The following is a 26,387-nucleotide window of genomic DNA, read 5'->3' as shown; positions in this document are numbered from 1 at the left end:
CAGGTGAAGAAAACAACAAAAAGAGATTAAATACACCAATACAAAGACAAGATACTGAAAAGCTAATACAGATTGATCATACAATCTGTCAATCACATTAGTGGCATTTGTCAAACTGATCTGAAACCTTATGTCCATGCCAAAATGTGCATGCAACTCTTTATAGCAGTCTCATTCATATTACCAAAGTCTGCACATAATCAAGTTATCCTTTAATAGGTGAACAGAAAAACTGTGTGGTACATCCATAAAATTGGACTATTAGTGAAAGAAGAGGCTATATACTATACGATTCCAAGTATATGAGATTTTAGAAAAGGCCACAGATGGTAAAGATCAGTGGTTGCTTGGGCTTGTGGAGAAGAGAAAGGTTGAATAAGTGCAGCACAGGAAACATTTTGGTGAAACTATTCTATACAATACTGTAATAACAGCACATGACACTATGCATTTGTTGCAACAGAAGTTTACAGCACAGTGAATCTAAATTATGTAAATTTTAAAAATCATACAGAAGGTTGGTAATAAAACAATTTAACTGAATTACAAATGAATGAAACAACCTCATTGAGGTGGGCATGGGAGAGTGCTGACCTAAATAACCCTGGAAATAAGATTAAAGGCAGAAGAAACTAGACAATATGCATTGCACTTTAGTTGACGGAGCTATTCCCAATGAGATCTAGGGTAACAATTCTGATACCATTATACATGTATCCTGGAATGAAACAACAAAATACATGGACAGTGTATGATGGGAGCTAGGTTTCTCACTGTTGAAATAGGAGTTTTCAGAGAACAAGGGGAGGAGGCTAGAATAATTGATGTGGTAATGGACTAGAGTTGGTGACACAGGTTTAAACTCACAGGAGTATTTACAGATGTATATATACATGAGTTAATGTCCACACACACTGATTTCCTTCTTTGCTCTGTTGGCCGTGAAAAAACACAGAACAACGACAGGCCAGTAAGCAGCAAAGAACACATCTACTACCCACATCTTGGATTTATTACTGTTCTCCAAAAAAAGGAGCCAGGGCTCCCTGGAGACACGGTTGATCCTAAGACTGGGGCAGGAAATACAAGATAAGACTGAAGCATTTACAGTGCCAGAGAGTAATACAGTATTAAAACACACAAACGTCAAAACACCTACTTAGATGGGGATAGGTAAAGGTAAGCGATAATCAACAGGAAGAGCTCCAAACGAACAAAGCTAGAGCAATTTGAGCAATTGAAAATAAAGCAGTACTGGATTATAAGCCAATGTATGGACAATATACACATGAGTCCACAGGGATATAAGTAAACTACTGAATAAATGAACTGGAGAGAAAAGACAAATTCTTTTATGCAGAAGAATTCCAACTAAGTCATGCAGAAACTCTGCTATTTGGAAAATGGAACCTAACTCCAAAACTCCTTAAATGTCAAGATACACAAAATAAGTTCCTTCCAAAAAACACAGTATGGAAGGGAAGAAAAAAATGAGTAGCTTTACACTATAGAATCCTGACAAACACTACTTTTCCCAGAAGACCACAGTCAATGTTAACTGAAGTCCTGTTGATAGTGTGCAGCCTGGATATGTAATAAACATGACACCTGACCTCCATGGCCATTCTGCACCAAATCCACAACCACAGCCAATCACGAGAAAAACCTCAGACAAATCCCAATTGAGGGATGTGGAACAAAACGCCTGCCTCTTCCAAACTGTTAGGGCCGTCAAAAACATGTCTGAGAAACAGTCACAGAGAAGAGGAGCCTAAGGAGACATGACAACAATGTAATGTGGTGTCCTGGACAGGATCCTAGAATGGAAACTTCAGAAATACAAGAAACCATAAGAAAATGGAAATCACGTAAAAATTAAATGTGAATAAAATATGGACTTTAATGAGTAATATTGGCTTATTAACTGTAAAAAATGAAAGTACCATACCAATGTAAGGGACTCTAGGGTGGGCTATATGAGAACTCGGTACTATCTCTGCTATTTTTATATAAATATAAAATCATTCTAAGGGCTGGAATTGCGTGCCATGGGTAAAGCTGCCGCCTGTGATGAGGGCATCTCATATGGTGCCAGTTTATGTCCAGGCTGCTCCATTTCTGATCCAGCTCCTGGCTAAAGGTCTGGGAAAGACTGGAGAATGGCCCAAGGGTTTGAACACGGCCACTCATGTGAAAAATCCAGACGAAGCTCCTGGCCTGGCCAAGCCCGGGCCAAGCCCTGGCCAAGCCCTGACTGTTAAGGTCATTTGGGGGAGTGAAACAACGATGAAAGATTGCTGCTCCCCACCCCCGTTTCTCCCTTTTTCAAATAAAAAAATCTTTAAAAAAAGTTCTGAAATACAAAGTTAATTTAAAACAACATGAAACAATGATTTTAGCTTAATATGGTTCACAGACTACTCCTATTTGTTGGTCTTTCAAGATTCAGGAGGAAGCTTAGTGTTCAATCCCATGTAGCAGGCTTTGCTAGCATGATTCAAGCTGAAAGTCTAGCAATAGGGCAAGACGCTAGCTAATTACACTACCATACCTAATTGGATGGTGTCTTCCTGCCTCCCCTTCGCTTAGAAAGCACATCCTGATTTTAAGCAGGGAAGCCCCCATCCTCCATTCCTGCCACTCCTCTGCAATCACAGCCAACCTGCTGCACTTCTGGTCATCCCCATCAAGTTCTTATCCCAGAGAAACTACAATAAACACTGAATGAATGAAGCGCCATCTTTCTGCTCAGGAATAATCAGGAATACTTGTATTCAAAAAAATGATCACCACATGAGCGCTCATCATCCAACTGGATCAATCCTTCATCTAATTGGTGAAAATGTACCTAAAAGCTATTAGACAGTAATGTAATTACGGTGTATTGTATTCTTAATTAGGAGCCTTTTAAAAAACATAAAAACAAAGTTAATAGAAATTGATTACAAAGTCCTATAATATAAAGGAAATATAAAGGAAAATGTTTTCTTTAAAAGATGTAGAAATACATAGGATTCAACTATGGCATGAAAACAATATTTTGCTCTAAATAACCAATTATAAGAATTTTATATGCCTACAGAAACAGAACTGAAACTAGATATGCACCTAATCAGTTCATGTGCTATTAAGCTATAAAATACACAAAGTAACTGAAGCAAGTCAATTTCCCTATCTCTGTATCTAGATTCAAAACCACAAACTGACAGTTGTTTCTTGTTCCAAAAGTATTTCCCCTAAATTTTTACTCTAACAAATCAAAAACTTTCTCCACTATAATTAGTTGGGGGTCCCTTTTCCTCTCCCTTTCCCTTTCCTTTTCTTTTCAGGAGGACTTTCTGAATATCCCAACTGACAACTGGAAACAATCTGTCTACTGCCTATTTTATTACATCTTTCTAGGGGCTGGATTTGTGAGACAGTGAGTAAAGCCCCCCACCTGCAATGTTGGCATCTCATATGCGTGCCAGTTCATGTCTCAGCTGCTCCACTTCCAATCTAGCTTCCCACTAATGGCCTGGAAAAAGCAGCAGAAGATGGCCCAAGTGTTTGGGAACCTGCTACCCATGTGGGACACTGGGATGAAACTCCTGGCTTCAGTCTGGCCCAGCACTGGCCATTGCGGCCATAATGGGAATGAACCAGCAGATGAAGATCTCTCTCTCTCTCTCTTTCTGTAACTCTGAATTTCAAATAAATAAATACAGATAGATAGATAGATAGATAGATAAATCTTCCAAGATAATTCATGAGAACAACAAACGTTCTAAGTAACCAGTGGACATATGAGCCATATTGTGGGTAGGGGTGGGGAGTACCAGACATTAGGAACCTGGATCATCACTGTAAGTTTACGAGGCTGAACTAGTCACACGAGTGATTTTTAAGCCTTCCTCTCCAGACATCAGGAAAAAAAGAAAAACCCACACAGGCACGTCTCAGGAGTGCCTCACATCCTGTGTCAAGGAGCCCCTGTTTGGAACACTATCGACAGGCTAAAGAGAAAAAATAATATGACCACATCAACTGACACAGACAAAGTACTCAGCAAAACCCAACATTCATTCATCACAAAAACTCTCAACAACAGTAGAGCTCCTGGGGCTTGCTTTGTGGCTCAGCGGGTTAAGTTACTGCCTGTGCTGTTGGCACTCCATATGGGCACTGGTTCAAGTCCTGGCTGTTCCACTTCCAATCTAGCTCCCTGCTAATGTGCCTGAGAAAGCGGTGGAAGATGGCCCAAGTGCCTGGGCCTCTGCCACCCATGTGGGAGACCTGGATGGAACTCCTGGCTCCTGGTTTCAGCCTAGCCAAGCCTTGGCCAGTTGTGGCCATTTAGGGAGTGAACCAGCAGATGTTAGATCCTCTGTCTCTCCCTATCATTCTTCCTTAAAAATAAATAAATAAATCATGCTGCTACAAATGCAGATCTATATAGGAAAGAAAGGAAGGAAGGAAGGAAGGAAGGAAGGAAGGAAGGAAGGAAGGAAGGAAGGAAGAAGGAAGGAAGGAAGGAAGGAAGGAACCTGGATAACACAAATGAATGACAGAACTTAACACAGCAGGAAATTTTAGTGTCCAGAGATTTGGGAAAAATTTCTTAAGTAGGTTGCAAAATAGCCAAGAAGTATAAGAAAGGAAAGATAGCTGTATTTGAGTAAACAAAGAGCAATTTTTTGAGCAGATAAAAAAAAACAGACAAAACTTTAGCTAGACTGACAAAGAAAAAAAAAAGAAAGCAGACATTACAACAGATACCTCAGAAATACAAAAGCTCACAAGAAACTACTATGAACAATTATATGCTAACAAATTAGAAAATGTCAAAGAAATAGATAAACTGCTAGATACATATAACCTAATAAGCTTAAATCAAGAACATGAACAACATCCAAACAAATGTATAACAAGCAATGATATTAAAATAGTTGATTAAGTTTTCCATCAAAGAAAAGTTTAGGGCCTGATGGCTTCACTACTGAATTCTACAAAAATATTTAAAGAACTAACTCTGATACTTAGGAAACTACCCCCAAAATACTGAAAAGGATGGAATTCTGCCAAACTCCTTTTATGAGACCAGCATCATTATAATACCAAAGCCAACACAAAAAGAAAACTAAAGACCAATGTCCTTGAACACAGATGCAAAAATTCTCAGTACAATATTGCAAACTGAATCCAATGTAACATCAAAAAGATCATACATCATGGGGCCGACGTTCTGCCTCCTGTGATGCCAGCATCACATGAGTGCGGGCTTGAATCCTGGCTACTACACATTTAGTTCCCCGTTAATGCGCCTGGAAAAAGCAGCAGATGGCCCAAATACTTGGGTCCCTGCCACCCACGTGGGAGACCTCGATGGAGCTTGAGACCTCAATGGAGCTCCAGGCTCCTGGCTTCAGCCTGGTCCAGTCCTGGCCATTGCAGTCATTTGGGGAGTCAACCAGTGGATTGAAGATTTTTCTCACCACTTCCTCCTCTGTCTCACCCTCTCTCTGTAACTCTTCCAAATAAATAAAAAATAAATCTTAAAAAAAAAGATTATACATCACGATCAAGTGGGCTTTATCCCAGAGATCCAAGAGTGGGTCAGCATTCACATATCAATAAACATCATAATCATGTCGATATTATGAATTAGAAAAAATAATACAACCATATCAATAGACACAGAAAAGCATGATAAGATTTAACATCTCTTCATGATAAAAAAATTCTTAACAAATTATATCTAGAAGGAATATGCCTCAAAATTATTAAGGCTACATATGATAAACCATAGCCAATATCATACTGAACAGGTAAAAGCTAAAAGCAATTCTATTCAGACCTAGAACAAGACAAAGATGTCTACTTTCATCACTCCTATTCAATACAATATTGGAAGAATCAGCAGGAACACTTAGGAAGGAGAAAGAAATATAAAGGGCATCAAAATTGGAAAGCACAGAGTCAAAATACCTGTTTGCAGATGACATAATGTTGAACATGGAACTCTAAACACTACATCAAAAAGCTGTTATAACTGATAAACCAATTCAGTACAGTTGCAGGATACAAAATCAACATCAAAACAGCAGTATTTGTATATATCAACGATGATTCTGCTGAAAATCAGAAAAGAGGTCCTATTCACAACAGCCACACACACAAAAAAATCAAATACTTAGAAATTTAATCAAAGTGAAAGATCTCAACAATGAAAACTGTAAAATATTAATGAAAGAAATCAAGCACACACAAAAATGAAAGATGTTCCTTCCTCATGGATTGAAAGAGTTAATATTATTTAAAATGTCTACATTATCTAAAGCAATCTACATATTCAATGCTGAATTCCTATCAAAATACCAATGGCATTCTTTACAAAATTGGGAAAAGTAATCCTAAAATTCATATGGAATCACAGAAGACTCAGAACAGCCAAAGCAATCCTGAGCAAAAAACAAAAAAATTTATCGAGTGGGAGGCATCACAATACCTGATTTCAAAGTACACTACAATTAAAAGAGCATAGTACTGACATTAAAAAAACTGGCACATACCTCAACAGAACAAAACAGAGAACCCCAAAATATCCATGTATATACGGTCAACTGATTTTTGACAAGGGTGCCAAGAACATATATTGAAGAAAGGACAGCCTTTTCAATAAACAACGCTAGCAAAACTGGATGTGTATCTGTAGAAGAATAAAACTGAGATTTCTGCTTCTCCCTATATACAAAAATCAACTCATGATGGACCAAAGAGCTAAATGTAAGACAGGAAATTATGAAACTACTAGAAGAAAACATAGGGAAAACACTTCAAGATACTGATGTAGGTGATGACTTTTTGGATAGGACCCCAAAAGCACAGGCAACAAAAGCAAAACTAGACAAATGAAATTACATAAAACTTAGAAGCTTCTGCACAGCTAAACAACAGAGTGAAGAGACATTCAACAAAATGGGGTGAAATATTTGCAAGCTTCTTATCCAATAAAGGATTAATATGCAGAATGTATCAACAACTCGAAAAACTCAACAACAACAAAAACTAATCCAGTTAGGAAATGAGCATAGGACCTGAACAGACAGCTCTCAAAAGTAGAAATACAAAAGGCCAACAGAGATATGAAAAAATGCCATTATCACTAGCCATCAAGGAAACACATAATGAGGTGTCACCTCATCTCTGTTAGAAAGACTACTGCAAAAAATACAGAATAATGGGCCGGTGTTGTGGTGGACTGAGTAAAGCTGCCACCTGCAATGCAAGCATTCCACGTGTGTGCAAGTTCATGTCCTAGCTGCCCCACTCCCAATCCCCTAATGGCCTGGGAAAAGCAGCAGAATATGGACGAAGTGTTTGGGCCTCTGTCACTCACATGGGAGACTCAGATGAAGTTCCCGGCTTCGGCCTGGCTCAGCCCTAGCCATTGCAGTCATCTGGGGAGTATACTAGCAGATGGAAGCTCTCTGTCTCTCCCTCTCTCTCTTTGAAATAAATAAATAAATAAATAAATAAAATAAAATGCTGATGAGGATCTTGAGAAAGTCAAACTCCTTTACACCGGGTTCTAGTCCCGGTTAGGGCGCCAGATTCTTTCCTGGTTGCCCCTCTTCCAGGCCAGCTCTCTGCTATGGCCCGGGAAGGCAGTGGAGGATGGCCCAGGTGCTTGGGCCCTGCACCCCATGGGCGACCGGGAGAGGCACCTGGCTCTTGACTTTTGATCAGCACGGTGTGCTGGCCGCAGCGTGCCAGCCGTGGCGGCCATTGGATGGTGAACCAATGGCAAAAGGAGGACCTTTCTGTCTCTCTATCCACTCTGCCTGTCAAAAAAAAAATTTTATATATATATATATAAATATATATATAAAAATAAATTAGTACAGCCACTGCGGAAAACAGTATGGAGATTTCTTTAAAATCCAGAAATGCGGGGCCAGCACTGTGCCGCAGCGGGTTAATGCCTTGGCCTGCAGCACCAGTATCCCATATGGGTGCCACTTAAGACCCGGCTGCTTCACTTCTGATCCAGCTCTCTGCTATGGCCTGTGAAAGCAGTAGAGGATGGCCCGAGTCCTTGGGTCCCTGCACCCACGTGGGAGACCCGGAAGAAGCTCCTGGCTCCTGGCTTCAGATGGGCGCAGCTCCAGTCATTGTGGCTAATTGGGGAGTGAACCAGCGGATGGAGGACCTCTCTCTCCCTCCCCCTCTGCCTCTTTTCTGTGTAACTCTGATTTTCAAATAAATAAATAAATCTTTTTAAAAAATAAAAATAAATAAAATCCAGAAATGGAACTGCCATCTGCCATATGATCCAGAAATCCCACTAGGGGTATATAACCAAAAGACATGAACTTATTCTATCAAAGAGATACTTGTTCCACCATGTTTATAGCAGTACTATCCACAACAGCCAAAATGTGGTATCAATCAAGATGTCCATCATCAGATGAACAGATAAAGAAAATGTGGGGGGTCAGAGCTGTGGCATAGCAGATAAAGCTGTCACCTGCAGAGCCAGCATCCTATATGGGAGCCAGTTTGAGACCTGGCTGCTCCACTTCCAATCCAGATCTTTACTATGGCCTGGGAAAGCAGCAGAAGATGGCCCAAGTCCTTGGGCTCCTGTACCCATGTGGGAGACTCCTGGCTTCAGATCAGTCCAGCTCTGGCCACTGAGGCCACTTGAGAAGTAAATCAGTGGATGGAACACCTCTCTGTCTCTGCCTCTCTCTGTAACTCTGCCTTTCAAATAAGTAATAATAAGTCTTCAAAAAAGAAAATGTGGTAATATATACACAATGGAATACTACTCATTTTATATATTTATATGTTTCTTATATGTAAGGAATTCTATATGATATATAATTTCTTATATATAAAATTCTATAATATTATAATTTCTTATATATTATATATAAAAGAAATTCTGTCATTTGCAAAATGGATTGAACTGAAGGACATCATGTTGAGTAAAATATGCCAGACACAGAAAGACAAATGCTGCATCGTCTCTTATACATGGGAGCTATAAAAACAAAAAACCCTTACCCTGGACACAGATTGGGCTTCCTGGACTAAAAGGAGTTTGGATATAAAAAATGGAGAAGGCCAGATACTGTTCATTAATTGTGACAAAGGTACTAATAAGAGATATTAATACAGGAACTGGGGTGAGGGGTACAAGGGAACTCTTTGTATTACTATCTCACAATTTTTGTTTTGTAAATTGAAAACTATTCTGAAATACTAGAAAAATTTAAGAACAAACTAACAGGTACTGGGACTAAAATGGTACAGAATGGACCAAGAAATAAACCATTCAAATGCAAAAAATGTTTAACTCTCTTAAAATGACACTGTGACAAAAGTAAAATCACAAGCCGCAGATTAGAAACAGCAACTGCAAATTTTGCAAAAATACCATTTGCAAAAGACTTGCATCCAGAATACAAAAATAACACTCTGGGGCCGGTGCCGTGGCTCACTTGGTTAATCCTCCACCTGTGGCGCCGGCATCCCATATGAGTGCCGGGTTCTAGTCCCGCTTGCTCCTCTTGCAGTCCAGCTCTCTGCTGCGGCCCGGGAGGGCGGTGGAAGATGGCCCAAATGCTTGGGCCCCTGCACCTGCATGGGAGACCAGGAGGAAGCACTTGGCTCCTGGCTTCGGATCAGCGCAGTTCCGGCCATGGCGGCCATTTGGGGAGTGAACCAACGGAAGGAAGACCTTTCTCTCTGTCTGTATCTCTCACTGTCTAACTCTATCTTTCAAATAAATAAATAAATAAAAATCATAAGAAAAATAACACTCCGAACTAAATAAGAAACAAAAAACTGAGGCTAGCATTGTAGTGCAGTGAGGTAAGCTGTCACTTGCAACACCCTATCCCAATCATAGTGCCAGTCTGCGTGCTGGCTTCTCCACTTCTGATCCACTTTCCTGCTAGGGAGACTAGGAAGGCAGCTGATGATGGCTTAACAACCATGTAGGAGATCCAGTTGGAGTACCTGGCTGCTGACTTAGGCCTCCCCAGCCCTGTCTGCTGTGGGCATTTGGGGAGTAAATCAGCAGAAGGAAGCTTTCTCTCCTCTCTAAACAGATTTTAAAAATGCAGAAAAGATCTGAATAAACTTATTTAAGTGAAGACTATGAATGGCATAGGAAATAAGGCACATGTAAATAAGCACAAAGACGGTCACTAGAGAAATGAAAATTGAAAACACAGTAAGACACTACACCATCACCTATCCGCTATAAGGATTAAATGTTAAAAGTACGGATGTGGAAAAACTACAAGTCAAACACACTGCTGATGGGAATGTAAAATGGTGCTATCATACTGGAAAATGAATTAGTAGTTTCTGAAAAAGTTAAATATAGACCTACCAAACAACTGCCCAAGGGACAATACAAATATGTGTGTATAAAAACTCACACATGAATGTTTAGATAAAATTTACTTAGAAATGACCCTCACACCCACTAATGGGTGAATGGCTAAATTGTAGTTTATTCATGATATAATACTATGCAGTAGCAAAAAGGAATAAACTATCAAAACATGTAACTTTACAGACAGCTCTTAATTATACTGAAAGAAGAAATGCAGATAACAAAGAGTGCATGATGGCCAGCGCCGCGGCTCAATAGACTAATCCTCCGCCTCTGGCGCCGGCACACCAGGTTCTAGTCCCGGTCGGGACGCTGGATTCTGTCCCGGTTGCCCCTCTTCCAGGCCAGCTCTCTGCTGTGGCCCCGGAGTGCAGTGGAGGATGGCCCAAGTGCTTGGGCCCTGCACCTGAATAGGAGACCAGGAGAAGCACCTGGCACCTGGCTCCTGGCTTCGGATCAGCGCAGTGCGCTGGCCACAGCGGCCATTAGAGGGTGAACCAACGGTAAAAGGAAGACCTTTCTCTCTGTCTCTCTCTCTCACTGTCCACTCTGTCAAAAAAAAAAAAAAAAAAAAGTGCATGCTATATGATTTTGGTTACATAAAAGTTCAGAATATGCACACTAATCTATAATGACAAGGCAGGACAGCTGCTGTGCAGGGGATGGGGCAGAAAATTACAAAGGGTTACAAGGAATCTTCAGAAGAGAACACAGGTGCCTTATCTGCATTGTGGTAATAGCTCCCAAGTGCTCACATAGGCCACAACTCAAAGTGTACATTGGAAATGTGTGCAGTTGGGGCCAGTATTGTGGTGTAGAGGGTTGGGCCAGTGCCTGTAGCGCCCACATCCCATACGGGCATCAGTTCAAGTCCTGATTGCTCCACTTTCTATCTGGCTCCCTGCTAGAGTACCTGGTGGTGATAGGGCAATCCAGGATGGCCCAAGTGCTTGGGTCCCTACACCCAGGAGGGAAGCCCGGAAGCTCCTGTCTCCTTTGCCTTGGCCTTGGCCCAGCCCCAGCCCCAGCCCCAGCCATTATAGCCATTTGGAGAGTGAACCAACACACGAAAGATTTTCATTCTCTCATTCTCTACCCCTAACTAACTCTGCCCTCCTAACTCTGCCTTTCAAATAGATATTTTTTTAAAGTGTGTAGCTGGTTGAACATTATACCTTGACAAACCTGTTTCTAAAAAGTCAAGGGTGGGGCTGGCACTGTGGCTCACTTGGTTAATCCTCCGCCTACGGCGACAGCATCCCATATGGACACCCACTTGCTCCTCTTCCAGTCCAGCTCTCTGCTGTGGCCCAGGAGGGCAGTGGAGGATGGCCCAAGTGCTTAGGCCCCTACACCCACATGGGAGACCAGGAGGAAGCACCTGGCTCCTGACTTCGGATCAGCGTAGCACCGGCTGTGGCGGCCATTTGGGTAGTGAACCAACGGAAGGAAGACCTTTCTCTCTCTCTCTCCCTCTCTCTGTCTATGACTCTACCTGTCAAAGAAAATAAATAAATAAATAAATAAATGTCAAGGGCAGGCTGGCATGTGGCACAGTGGGTTAGAGCCCCAGTCTGCAGCGCTGGTATCCCGTACAGGTGCCGCCGGTTCAAGACCCAGCTGCTCCACTTCCAATCCAGCTCTCTGCTATGGCCTGGGAAAGCAGCAGAGGATGGCCCAAGTCCTTGAGCCCCTGCACCCAGGTGGGGGACCTGGAGGAAGCTCCTGGCTCCTGGCTTCGGATCAGCTCAGCTCCAGCCGTTGTGGTCATTTGGGGAGTGAACCAGTGGATGGAAGATGCCTTCCCTCCCCCGACTCTACCTCTCTAACTCTGTCTTTTAAATAAATAAAATAAATCTTTTTAAAAACAAGAAAGTCAAGGGCTTGTTTCTTTAGTTATGTAAACATCCCATACCACTACCTCACATTCAATACATGAAGCCTTTTCTCCAGGACTACCATTTTCCATGCCTTGCTCCTTGCACCGGCACACCATCAGAGGACCCCTGTCAGAAATACAGGACTGTCATGTGATGATGAGGCTTTTGACCTCATTAAGCTAAACAGTATCTTTCTTACAGAATATCCACAATTTCAATACAAGTAGAACAACAACAACAAAAAAAAACACAAAATATACATACCTATCAAGCCAATACTTAACCACTGCATCATATCAGTGAACGGGAAAGTTTTCCCCAAAGAAAATGCGGCAGAGCTTTAGCCTGCATTCTCACCTGGATGACAGTTATATAAATATGCACACATAAAAACACGAAAAGGCCATGTACTTAAGATATGTGCACTTCCTTTAGATAAAATTTGAGGTAGCAGCCCTATAGCTTATAAACATCCCTACCTTTCCTCCCCCAGACTCTTCCCAGCCTGTCTTTGTGGCCTCTAGAGCCCCAGTCCTCTCTAAAATACCATGATCTCCACAGCCCTAAACCTCCTTCTCCTTCAGATCCTGCTTCACTCTGGTGAAGGGTACACAGATTGAGGAAGCACTTAATCTCAGGGAAGTAAGAGAGAGATGATTTTGATGTTCTCTTTTTTAAAGTTAAAGGCACCTCAGGGGTCGAACAGAAGCTGAATGATTTGAGAGGCAGAACTAGAACACGGGTCTGTTAATCCTTAGAATCTAGCCTTTACCATATCTACATCCTGATTTATCAGCCCAGGATTACAGTCTGTTCCTTAACGTTAGGGAATTAAAATTGGTTGCTCAGCTACCAATTTGAAACCAAAGATGGAAAAAAAAAAAACCTGCCAATAAAGATTCAAAGAAGGAAACTAAACTTAGTTTTAAGGCACAAATATCCTCAGAATAGCACAGATTTGCACTAGAGGGAGTACAATGAACATAGAAATAGCCAACAAAGCCGGCGCCGCGGCTCACTAGGCTAATCCTCCGCCTTGCGGCGCCGGCACACCAGGTTCTAGTCCCGGTCGGGGCGCCGGATTCTGTCCCGGTTGCCCCTCTTCCAGGCCAGCTCTCTGCTGTGGCCAGGGAGTGCAGTGGAGGATGGCCCAAGTGCTTGGGCCCTGCACCCCATGGGAGACCAGGAGAAGCACCTGACTCCTGCCATCGGATCAGCGCGGTGCGCCGGCCACAGCGCACCGGCCGCAGCGGCCACTGGAGGGTGAACCAACGGCAAAGGAAGACCTTTCTCTCTGTCTCTCTCTCTCACTGTCCACTCTGCCTGTCCAAAAAAAGAGTGAATGTACTTGAAGGGCCAGATTTAGAGAGGAGAGTCAAGAAATGAAAGGCTCAATTCAACTTCAGACAAATATGATCCGAGATAACAATGAAGCACGCAAGTAAAAATGCCGATGTAGGTATACTGTAGACAGTATTTGAACTTGGGAAAAGAGACCATAAACGTAGATTCTCGAAGAGGCATGAAAACAGAAGTGCCAAGCCTTCAAACATCACCAAGGAAGAAACAGCAGACAGCTTAAGTCTGCCATTTAATACAGGTAGAACCTCCCTTAAGCAGCAGGGGAGTCATGGACATAGTGGTTTGTGGGAACGAGGAACAAGAGGAAGGTCAACACTGTCAAAGGCCATCCTCCGGAGAAGAGCTGAGAGAGGTGCAGAAACTTTAAGTCATGGGATCTGACCAACTAGAAGCAACCGGTAAATCATGAGACATGCTCCTGTGTGCAGAGAGGTCAGATGATAACGTGGGTGACAAGGAAGGTCAAGAAACAAAAATGAAACAAAGGGTAAACTTTAGAAAGTTTAAGAAGAAATCCTCTTCCAGAAGATTCACAGAAACACACCGAGTGGAGACACAAAGTAAGGTTAAGAGGAGGGAGAAGAAGGAGCCAGCGCTGTGGCTTAGTGTGTAAAGCCGCCACCTGCAGTGTTGGCATCCCAGCTGCTGCACTTCTCATCCAGCTCCCTGGATGCTGTGTCTGCGCAAGAAGTAGAAAATGCACTGAGTGCTTGGGCCCCTGCACCCACATAGGAGACCTGGATGGAGCTCCTGGCTTTGAACTGGCCTCGCTCCAGCTGCTGCAACCATTTGGAAAGTGAACCAACAGATGGAATGCTTGCTCTTTCTCTGTAACTCTGCCTTTGAAAGAATTAAATACATTTTTCAAAAGAGAGAAGTACCAGAAGGAGCTGATACTGCAGGGTCTGTCTTTAATAAGCTAAGATGCAAGGTCATACTTGTGAGTCTTGGGGGGAGTGAGTGTTGAGGGAGAGCGGGGGAGCGTAGAACCAACTCTCAGACACACGGTAAAGGCGTGGATGAGCCACCGTGGCCCTAACTCTCAAATATTAGACTGGAACTGAAAAAGATGTCTTATCCCCTTTGTAATTATGTAAGTAATCCACAGGGGCAGGTGCTTGGCCTGGTGGCTAACATGTTTCTCAAATAACTAATTTTAAAAATAAGTAAGGCATAAGTAGAACTTTAAGATAGTGTGCATGTATCTAACAAACTTTCATCAATGGTTTTAGCACCCACTGGTGATTCCAGCCTGAATCAATGATTTCAGCAGTGGTTGCAAAATGGTGATTTTCTAGCCCAATGAATCCTTGTACCTTTACTAGATGGCATTATTTAAATGGCAATATCATTTTTATTTCCTCTGCTCTTTTTCTTTAAATACATAAATTTTACTATCTTAACCATTTTTAAAGCCTGGCTCTTTTTTTAAGATTTTTATTTATTTATTTGAAAAGCAGAGTTAAAGAGAGGCAGAGGCAGAGGCAGGGAGAGAGGCCTTCCATCTGCCGGTTCACTCCTCAAATGGCGGCCAACAGGGGAGCTGGGCCAATCCAAAGCCAGGAGTCAGAAGCTTCTTCCAGGTCTCCCACATGGGTGTAAGGGCCCAAGGGCTTGGGCCATCTTCTACTGCTTTCCCAGGCCATAGCAGAGAGTTGGATCGGAAGTGGAGCAGCAGGGACTTGAACCGGCATCCATGTGGGATACCGGTGCCCATATGGGATGCCTGCGGTGGCGCAGGTGGAAGATTAACCTACTGCACCACGGCGCTGGCCCCTCTTTGCTTTCTTACACAGTAAAATGTTCCAGGATCAGATCAGGGTCAGCAGTGTGGCAAAGCAGGTTACGCCACCACCTGCAGTGTCAGTATCCCAGTCAATATCCTGGCTGCCCCACTTCCGATCCAGCTACCTGCTAATGGAAGTGCTCCCTGTACCTGAGAAAGCATGTGTGAGACCTGGAAGAAGTTTCTGGCTCTTGGCTTTGGACCAGCCCAGCTCCAGGAACTGCAGCCACTTAGGGAGTGAACCAGAAGAGTGAAGATCTCTGTGTCTCCGTCTCTAACTCTGCCTTTCAAATAAAAAGGGAAAAAAAAAAAAAATTCCAGGATCATCTTGTAGTTTTCTGGTCTAAACTCCACGTGGTTTAAAATTCAGGGCTGGAGAACATCTGGCCCTGAGGCTATAAGAGGCTTGTTCAACCCTATGATGTGGCCCTGCCAGGGCATCAGCAGGGGATCATGAAATTCCAAAATCTACAGCAGGCTAACTTTTAACCTGATCATGTTGTATGGCCTGGGAATGATGTTACAATTGCCCAAATGGTCTTTGGCATTAAAAAAGGTTGTCCACTCCTGGTTTCAATGGTGAAGCTTTATTAACAAATTATGATGAAATAGCATAAAAGAAATAAAACTAACCCTTATACAAATAATTTAGCATCCCAGAAAAAATACTTTCTGAATCATTTTTAAGACCAGCATTTATCCTGACATTAAAAGAAGACACAATATTATATAAAAACTAAAACCAATATTCCCTCACTAACAGATCCAAAAATAATTAACTGTGTTTTAACAAATTAACACCAGAAATATATAAGGGAATAAAATAATGACCAAACAGAGCTAATACCACAAACACAAGTTTCATTTAACACTAAAAATTCAAAATTAATATATTTCTACTTATAAAATTATACAAAAACAATGAACTATTATAATCATTTAAATATATGGGGAAAGTATCTGATTAAATTAATTCATGGTGAGAGCTATCTGTGAACTAAGAAAACAAAGAATTTCTGTAGCCTGATTACAAGCATCTGTAGGAAAACATACAACTGGGTGCTGTGGCATAGCATGTAAAGCTGCAACCTGCAGCGCCAGCATCCCACATGGGCACTGGGTCAAGTCCCAGCTGTTCCACTTTCAATCCAGCTCACCTAGAAAAGCAGTGGAAGGTGGACCAAGCACTTGGGCCCCTGTCCCCATGTGGGAGACCTGGATAAAGCCCTTGGCTCTCAGGTTTGGCCTGGCCCAGCTCTGGCTGTTACGATCATTTGAGGAGTGAACCAGCAGATGGAAGATTTCTCTGTCTCTCTGCCTCTCCTTCTTTGTCACTCTGCCTTTCAAATAAATAAATAAATAAATAAATAAATAAAACCCTACAAATAACATCATACTTAACGATGAAACACTAAATGCTTCCCCCTGAAAGAGAACCAGGCAAGAGCGTCCATTCTTGCCACCTTCTTTCCACATTGTTCTGGAAGTCCTACCCACTGAACTGAAGCGATACAAGAAAAAGCATACAGACTGCAAAGGAAGCTACAAAAATGTCTTTATTCACAGAGATAATCATGTGTGTAGAAAATCCTAATGAAGGGCCGCTCTATGACACAGTGGGTTAAGCTGCCACCTGCGATGCTTGTATCCCATATAGGCACCAGTTCAAGTCCTGGCAGCTCCACTTCCAATCGAGCTCTCTGCTAATGCGCCTGAGAGAACAGTGGGAGATGGTCCAAGTGCTATGTGTTAGACCTGGAGGAAGCTCCTGGCTTCAGCCTGGCCCAGCTCAGACCATTGCAGCCATCTGGGGAATGAACGAGCGAATAGAAGATCTCTCTCTCTCTCATTCTCTCTCTGTAACTCTGCCTTTCAAATAGATAAATAAATCTTAAAAGAAACAAAAATCCTAATGAATCTATCAAAAAAAAAAAAAAAGGTGCTATTAGAGTCAGTACATAAATAGAAGCAATAGAATACAAAGCAAGGGGCCGGCACTCAGTGTAGTGGGTAAAGCCACCGCCTGCAGTGCCAGCCTCCCATAGGGCACAAGGTTTGAGTCCCAGATGCTCCACTTCTGACATAACCAAGACAGCCAAAGTGATTTAAAAAAAAAAAAAAAAAAAAAAGCTGAAGATCTTACACCGTGCCTCCTTTGAAGACTAAAAAGCTGCAGTTATCAAGACAGTATGGTACTGACAAAAAGATATATAATCAACAGAACAGAATTGAGACTTGAGGAAAAACAGACTTGAACATATATGGTTAGCTGATTTTTCAAATAAAGGTGCCAACGCAATTCGACAAGGGAAATCTTTTTACAAAATTGTGCTGGAACAGCTGAATATCCATATGCAAATATTGAGTATTGACTTCTACCTCCTACCATTCCCCAAAATTAGCTCAGAATAAGCTTTAGCTTCAACACAACTTCTGAAACTATAGCAGCCTAGAGAAACACACAGGAGTAAATCTTTCTGGGATTAAAAAAAGCACGTAACAATTAATGAAAAAGTTTAAAAACTGAGCTTCATTAATGTTTTAAAAATTTAGTCTTGGGGCCATTGCTGTGGCACAGAGGGTTAAAAACCCAGCCTGCAGAGCCGGCATCCCATATGGGTGCCGGATCAGGTACTGGCTGCTCCTTTTCTGATCCAGATCTCTGCTATGGCCTGGGAAAGCAGTAGAAGATGGCCCAAGTCCTTGGGCCCCTGCACCCACGTGGGAGACCCAGAAGAAGCTCCTGGCTCCTGGCTTCGGACCAGCTCAGCTCTGGCCGTTGAGGTCATTTAGGGAGTGAACCAACAAAATGGAAGATCTCGCTCTCTTTTTCTTTGGCTCTACCGCTCTCTGTAATTCTTTCAAATAAATAAAATAAATCTTTAAAAAAATTTAGTCTCAAAAAATTGTTTAAAAAATAAAAAGGAACACCATACACTGGGGGAAAATATTAGCAATATACACAATTAAAAAGATACATATCCAATATATAAAAATTCTCAAAAGTTAGTAAGATAAACTCAATAAAAATTGTGTAAAATAGTTGACTAGAAACAAAAAGTTATATATAGATATCCAATAAATGCATGAAAAGATGTCCAATATCATTAGCAAATTACAAATGCAAATTAAAACCATAATGAAATATCCTACACATCCAGCTAAAATGACATCAAGTGTAGGCAAAGCAGTACTATAAAAGCAACAGGAATCTCATACTCTGGTGACAGCTTTTTTTTTTTTTTTTTTTAATTTGACAGGCAGAGTTAGACAGTGAGAGAGAAAGGTCTTCCTTCTGTTGGTTCACCCCCGAAATGGCCGCCATGGCTGGTGCACTGCGCCGATCTGAAGCCAGGAGCCAGGTGCTTTCTCCTGGTCTCCCATACAGGTACAGGGCCCAAGTACTTGGGCCATCCTCCACTGCACTCCCGGGTCACAGCAGAGAGCTGGACTGGAAGAGGAGCAATCGGGACTAAAACCCGGCACCCATATGGGATGCTGGCTGTGCAGGCGGAGGATTAACCAAGTGAGCCACGGCGCTGGCCTGGCCCCAGCTTTTCAATTTTTTCTAATTAAACGTAATCTTACCATACAAACCATCAATCTACTCCTGGGTATTTACTTACAAGAAATGAAAATATTTGTTCACATAAAACACTTTTTACTTGAATATTCATAAAATCTTAAATTATAATAGTCCCAAACTCAAAATAACCAAAAGTTCACCACCAAGTGAACTTTTTATAAATAAAGTATATAATGGATCACTATGTAGAAAAAAAAAGAAAAAAACGAAGAAACAAAAAATACAAACTAACATGCAACATGAATTAATGTCAAAAGTATTATGCAAAGGGAAACAATCCAACACAATACTGCATACAGTATGACTTCATTTATTTGAAATTGAAAGGGCAGGCATTTGGTCTAGAAGCTGCAGTTAGGTAGGACATGTACTCCATATCAGTATGCACAGGTTTAATCTCTGGCTCTGGCTCCTGACTCTGGCTTTCTGCTAATGTAGACCTGTGGAGGCAGCAGCAATGGCTCAAGTATTTGGATTCCTGCTACATTTGAGAGAGACCTGGAATGAGTTCTCAGATCCCAGATTTAGTGTGACCCCCTCTTGGTCACTGGACATATTTGAGGAGTAAACCAGTGGATAAGAATGTGCTCTCTCTCTTTTTCTCCACCTCTCAAATAGTAGAGAAGACAAGACAGTTATTGATTCTAGAAAAGGCAGCAACTACAGTAATGAAAAGCAAATCAGGAGTAGCCCGGGACTAGGTGATGCAGGGAGGGCATGGGTAGCCAAGAGGCACAAGTGACATTTTAGAAGTAATACTGTACTATTCTAAGGGTAATGTTTTCACAGCTGTATGTCTGTGAAGCTAAATCAAACGTATAATTAAAACTGGTGAATTTTATTGTGTGCAAGACATCTCAGCAAAGCTAATTTAAACATGAGGGAATATCCTACCAGTTGATTGGTAGCAATCCCTACACACCCATTACCATACACAGGCTGTGGCCACAGGTCTCTTTCTCACTCAGAAGAGCACCTCTGTCCATCACCCAGAAGTTCCCAAATGCTGCTATTAACTTCAGGAAATTAGGAGAATTGCTACGGTGTTTTACTTCTATACTGGATTTGTCAAGGCTGATCTCTGACCTCTACTTCCTTGCAATTTTGCTCAAGTCATTTCCTATTGCCGAAATTGGTATGCGTGTCACACCGTACCCCTTTAGAGTAAATTTAGTCCTAAGGCAAACCACAGGGGAATACAGAATATAGTTAGAACAGAAGTCAGTTTTTTCCAGTTTCCTTAAAATAGGTAAATGTGAGGAAAACAAAAATGCAAGAAAGGATTTTTAACACGTCAAGCTTATTAAATGCATATTTGAGATACATGTTCTCCACTAAGTTAATGCCATTGCAATCAGATTATCTTTCCTTAAACCACACCTCCAGACAGAAAACACAACAGAATAAAAATATACAGAGTAAAATGTGTGACAGGATCCACTGAATGGTTTTTACATACCGAGCACTGTGCTAGGCAACCTGCACACACTATTTTTTTTTTTTTTTTTTTTTTAGATTTATTTATTTGTTTGAAAGGCAGAGAGTTACATAGAGGCAGAAGCAGAGGCAGAAAGAGACAGAGAGCAAAAAGAGAGAGGCCTTCCATCCACCGGTTCACTTGTCAAATGGCTGCAAAGGCTGGAGCTGGGCTGATCCAAAGCCAGGAGCCAGGAGCTTCTTCCAGGGGTGCAGAGGGCCATCATCTACTGCTTTCCCATGCCACAGCAGAGAGCTGGGTCGGAAGTGGAGCAGCCAGGACTCGATCCTGTGCCCACATGGGAAGCCGGTGCTGCAGGTGGCAGCTTTACCCACTATACCACAGCGCCAGCCCCCACTATACTTATTTAATCCCAGCAAACCATGTGAGGGAAGACACTGATCTCTAAAACAAACTACCAAATTTAGGTTGAGTATCCCTTAGGTGAAATACTTGGGACCAGAAGTGTTTCAACTTCAGATTTTGGGGGGTATTTTAGTGTAATTGCATATATATTATGATATATCTGGGGATGAGACCCAGGGTTAAACATGAAACTCATTTGTGTTTTACCTTATACACACAGCCTGAAGGTAATTTTATACATTATTTTTAGAGCACATGCATTTTGACTATCACACAAAGTCAGGTGTGGAATTTTCCACTTATGGTATCACAGTAGTGTTCAAAAAGTTTCAGATTTTGTAGAATTGTGACAATTAGATTTTTGGATTAGGGATATTCAACCTGTAGTAAAATTACTGATTAAAATTAACTACTATAATCAAGTTTTAGAAAACACCAACTTTTGGTTTTTAAAGCCCAGTGACCTTCTCCACAAAACACGTATATGTTTCCTGTAAGAACAAGCATTAAAAAATTAATTAATTAGAAAAAAAGAACAGGCATTACTGTATTGAGTATCTGGATACAGCAGCCACCACTAACTTCATAAGGAAAATTAAAGAAAAACTTTAAATGTGAAAATATCAAATTGAATTTCTTTGTAATCACTAACTTGACACAGGTTTCTATTTGTTTTTGTCATAACACATTCTGTCATAACTAATACGTTAAGATTATTAGAGCTGATAGAAGCCATACACTAAACTTGCTCTGTATCAGTCCATTCTCATGAGAAATAACTCCATGAGACCAGCATTATTTTTTTTTAAAGATTTATTTATTTATTTGAAAGGTAGAGCTACAGAGAGGCAGAGGCAAAGAGAGAGAAAGTCTTTCATCCATCACTGGTTCATTCCCCAAATAGCTGCAACAGCTGAAGCCAGGCCCATCTAAAGCCAGGAACAACTTCTCAGTCTCCCACGTGGGTGCAGGGGCCCAAGGACTTGGGCCATCTTCCACTGCTTTCCCAGGCTATAGCAGAGAGTCGGATCAGAAGTGGATCAGTGAAGACTCGAACTGGCACCGATATGGGATGCCAGCATTGTAGGCAGTAGCTTTATCTGCTATGCCACAGCGCAAGCCAGAAAGAATTCTTTTGTAGTTGCGAAAATTTCTCCCACTTTTCAAATCTAACTCTTTGAATGTCGTGATCTTAAAAGTACTTTGGGGATCCGGGACTGTGGCATAGGGGGGTAAAGTCACCGCCCGCAGTGCCAGCATCTCCTATGGGCGCTGGTTCAAGTTCTAGCTGTTCAACTTCCAAGCCAGCTCTCTGCTATGGCCTAGGAAAGCAGTGGAAGATGGCCCAAGTCCTTGGGCCCCCGCACCCACATAGGAGACCGGGAAGAAGCTCCTGTATCCTGGGTTCCGATCAGCTCGGCTCCGGCCATTGTGGCCATTTGGAGAAGGAACCAGCGGATCAAAGACCTTTCTCACTCACACTCTGCCTCTTTGTAACTCTGCCTTTCAAATAAATAAATCTAAAAAAAAAAAAAAAAAAAAAAGTACTTTGGGAAACCAAAGAGAACCGTACAAATAAAATTGAGGACAGGAATCACTTCATCTCTGCTTCAGTGACCAACCCAGTGTCTGACACACTGGCCCTCAATGTTTGCTGAGCTAAATACATGGAATACCTTCAGACCAAGGACCTGGTCTGGTCCTGCCGAAAATACCTGCAATCTGGCTCACCTGATGTTACACAAGAAAAGAATGAAACATGATATGAATATGCAACCCCACGAGTTAGCACTAACCTAGCACTCACCATTCCGCAAGTCCTCAGGATGATCTCATTCAGCACTCTCACCAGCCCCAGGAGGCAGGTACTCCTAACCACTCCCATTAAAACAGATCAAGAAGTTAATCTGCTCAAAGTCACAGTCAAGCCCAAATCCCAAGTCAGTTCAATGTTTAGTCTCTCTACACAGAGACAGACAGGCACGCTTCTAACCTGAGATGTGATGATTGACCATTTTACAAGGAAGACGTGTGCTTGCTCCAACCAAAGTTTTCCCTCCAGTGTTCATAAGTCTGAATTCAGACATACTTGCCGAAAACTTAAAACAAAAAAGACACAATTCTTAAATGGGTGACAAGGGTGGTAAATGAGATGGAACTCATACATCAGTGTGTTGACTCAATGCAAAACTGAGCTACACAAATCCAGACCTAATACCCACACTGTCATTTTCTCCATTATATAAATTGATCAATACATAAGTTTGTGATATAGTCAACCTAACTCCCTCCTATGACACAAACACACCTTGTAAAGTATCTTTAACCTACACTATAATTGTCTATACCAGTCTCTCTAACAAAAAATTGTTGGAAACTAACGACTACATCTTACTCCCAAACATATTCCCAGAGCCCAACAGTATGTTCGAAAAACACTGGCTGCCTGAAAGACACATGCTGATACAAAACAGGAAGCATAACATAAAACAACACAATGTGTAAATTTATTCATACAGGACCACCAAATGGAATGCTTGAGAGAGTTCCATTTATTTAAATTCCCTAGGTACATACCAACTGGCAGAAATGAGACAAGAATCAAAAATAAAAGCATAAAGATCATTATGGAAATATGGAATGTTAACAAGTAACCAGCAAACTACTTACAATGAGAAACTATTCATTCATCAATCTGAACCTTGCAATGGGGAAATTTTTCAAGAGGGTTGATAAGGCAGGAGAGAAGATGAAGGAAGACAGATTAAGCATATTGAAACAAACACTTTCACCTCCTCAACACTCCATAACATACTTTTATTGCCCTTCAGTACAATAGAACTAGCCAGTCCCAGATCCTCAAAGCTCTTCTTTTATCACATTGTGCTGGCTCCTCTCCATCCCCCCTACCCCCACCATGAGAAGATCCTGTTAGAATGTCTTACACCACTTTTTAGGTGGTGGTGGTGTTTTCGGAGGGTTTTTTTTTTCCAAGTTGAAGAGAGAAAACAGAAAAACAAAACTCCCTTAGAGATACAAATATATCATAACAAAAGCTTCTTACTGCCTAAGACCCCAAAATGAGTTACTTATTCTAAGCAAGGTGAGTTCAAATGTGTGATTCCTTGTGGATCCCAAAAGCTTTACTCAGAGTGAAACTGTTTGCTTATAAGGAATAAATAGTTCTAAAAAGACGCAAATAAACTGAACCACACCGCATGGATTTGGTTCAGGCTTCGAAGCTGAGGCGAGGCCTCTGCTCTCCCCAGCAGCCTGGTCCAGTCCGCCAGTTCTACCCCCCAGCACCCTGTCTAGCCTGACGACCCTTCTGACTCCAGTGGATACATGCAGCACTCTTCACCTCACTATACTGACAACTTTTTTTTTTTTTTTTTTGACAAGCAGAGTTAGACAGTGAGAGAGAGAGAGACAGAGAGAGAAAGGTCTTCCTTCCGTTGGTTCACCCCCCAAACGGCTACTATGGCTGGTGCGCTGTGCCAATCCGAAGCAGCCAGGAGCCAGGTGCTTCCTCCTGGTCTCTCATGCAGGTGCAGGGCCCAAGCACTTGGGCCATCCTCCACTGCCTTCCCGGGCCACAGCAGAGAGCTGGCCTGGAAGAGGAGCAACCGGGACGGAATCCGGCACCCTGACCGGGACTAGAACCCAGAGTGCCCGTGCCACAGGCGGAGGATTAGCCTAGTGAGCCGCGGTGCTGGCTTATACTGACAACTTTTATGGGGCCCAGCCTAGCACCCACCGAATACAAATAAATTAATTCACCAGGGTTCAGACTAATCTAGTGACCTGACAAGAACTGAGGCATAGGTTCCTCTTGGGACGGCTGCATCCCTTGTCAGAGTACCTGGGTTCCAGTACCTGTTTCGCTCCCAATTCTAGCTTCCTGCTGGGGGGACCTGGGAGGCAGCAGCTGATGGCTTAAGTACTTGGATCCCTGCCACCCACATGGGAGACCCAGAATGAGTTTTAGGTTCCTGACTTCAGCCTGGCCAGATCTCGGCTAGTGCAGGCATTTGGGGAGTGAGCCAACAGCTAGAAGATCTCTTTCTCTCTCTCTCTGCCTCTCAAATGAGTAAAAACAAAATTTTTAAAACTTAGGTATGACTACAAGGTAAGGGCTCACAAGGGCCAAGTTTTACAAAGAAACAATGTAGCATTTACTGTTTAAGTATTAACCTTTCAAGATATCAACATGATCTTCTGAGGTAAACAAAGGAATGGTCAAACCAGCCAGCTGGTCACTGTGTAATTCACCTTCAACTGAGTCAAGATTTACTGAGCACTTGCTGTGTACCATGCACAATTCAGATAACAGACAGCACGCCTCTCTCCCCGCAGTGAGGCCTCCAAGAATGAGTTGCACCGCACCCTCAGAGAGGAGATGTTCAGAAAGTGTGCCATGCAGCATAGGCATGTGCACCCAGGGAAGCCTACACAGGACCCGGGTGGCTCCCAACACCTCCCAGCTATCTTCAGGTGGCGAGGATGAGACCCAAACACAGCAAGTTGCCCGGCCACTATTCCATTATCAAGGGATTATACCTCTTCCCCAACTTGCACTTCAGTTTTTTTGTTTTGTTTTGTTTTTGTTTTTGTTTTTGACAGGCAGAGTGGACAGTGAGAGAGAGAGAGAAAGGTCTTCCTTTTGCCGTTGGTTCACCCTCCAATGACCGCCGCGGCCGGTGCACTTGGCCGGCGCACCGCGCCTATCTGATGGCAGGAGCCAGGTGCTTCTCCTGGTCTCCCATGGGGTGCAGGGCCCAAGCACTTGGGCCATCCTCCACTGCACTCCCTGGCCACAGCAGAGAGCTGGCCTGGAAGAGGGGCAACGGGAAAGAATCCAGCGCCCCGACCGGGACTAGAACCCGGTGTGCCGGTGCCGCTAGAAGGAGGATTAGCCTGTTAAGCCGAGGCGCCGGCTACACTTCAGTTTTCTAAGGCTCACTCTTCCCATCAGAATAAGAAGGTTATGACACTTATGCTAATTAGCTGAAAAATTCACTCACAAGCAGTTTGTTGATGTATTATGATACTGGGCATGTATAAGTTAAGTCTTTTATCTTCAACTGTATAAAGGAAAAGCTACCTTGTGTACAGTGAGTATCTTAAAGCCAGCCTCCTAAACATGGGGGTGGTGTGGTATGTGTATTTAGGTAGATAACTGTTGCTTTATCATCAGTTCTTTCCAGGCTCATGGCCAAGCTCCCTGTGTTGGCCCTTCTGCCGCACGACCTCCTCCTGCAGACTTCCCTTTGCTTAGTGTGTTACCTCTTTTTCTCCTCTCTTTCTACAGATGCCCGAACACCTATCTTACATTTTCAGAATTACTTCCCAGAGCAGACATCTGACCTGGCAGTTGAGAAGCCCATGCCCCATAATGGAGTATGTGGGTTCAAATCCTGACATCAACTCCCTTCTCCAGCACCCTGCTAATGCAGACCCTGGGCGGCAGCTGATGATGGTTCATCAACTACATGGGAGACTCGGACTGGGCTCCTGGCTTCAGGCTTCAGCCTGGC

At 42.5% G+C, this 26,387-nt stretch overlaps 1 protein-coding gene across 3 annotated transcripts in view; it reads right to left on the bottom strand.

Moving 5' to 3' along the window:
* The window catches only part of TMEM131 (transmembrane protein 131), a 169,090-nt gene that overhangs the window by 113,408 nt on the left and 29,295 nt on the right, over positions 1-26,387 (bottom strand). The window lies entirely within an intron of this gene.

The sequence above is a fragment of the Oryctolagus cuniculus genome, chromosome 2 (assembly GCF_964237555.1).
Source record: "Oryctolagus cuniculus chromosome 2, mOryCun1.1, whole genome shotgun sequence".
Classification (NCBI taxonomy): domain Eukaryota; kingdom Metazoa; phylum Chordata; class Mammalia; order Lagomorpha; family Leporidae; genus Oryctolagus; species Oryctolagus cuniculus.
This window is presented reverse-complemented; position numbering and strand designations above follow the sequence as displayed.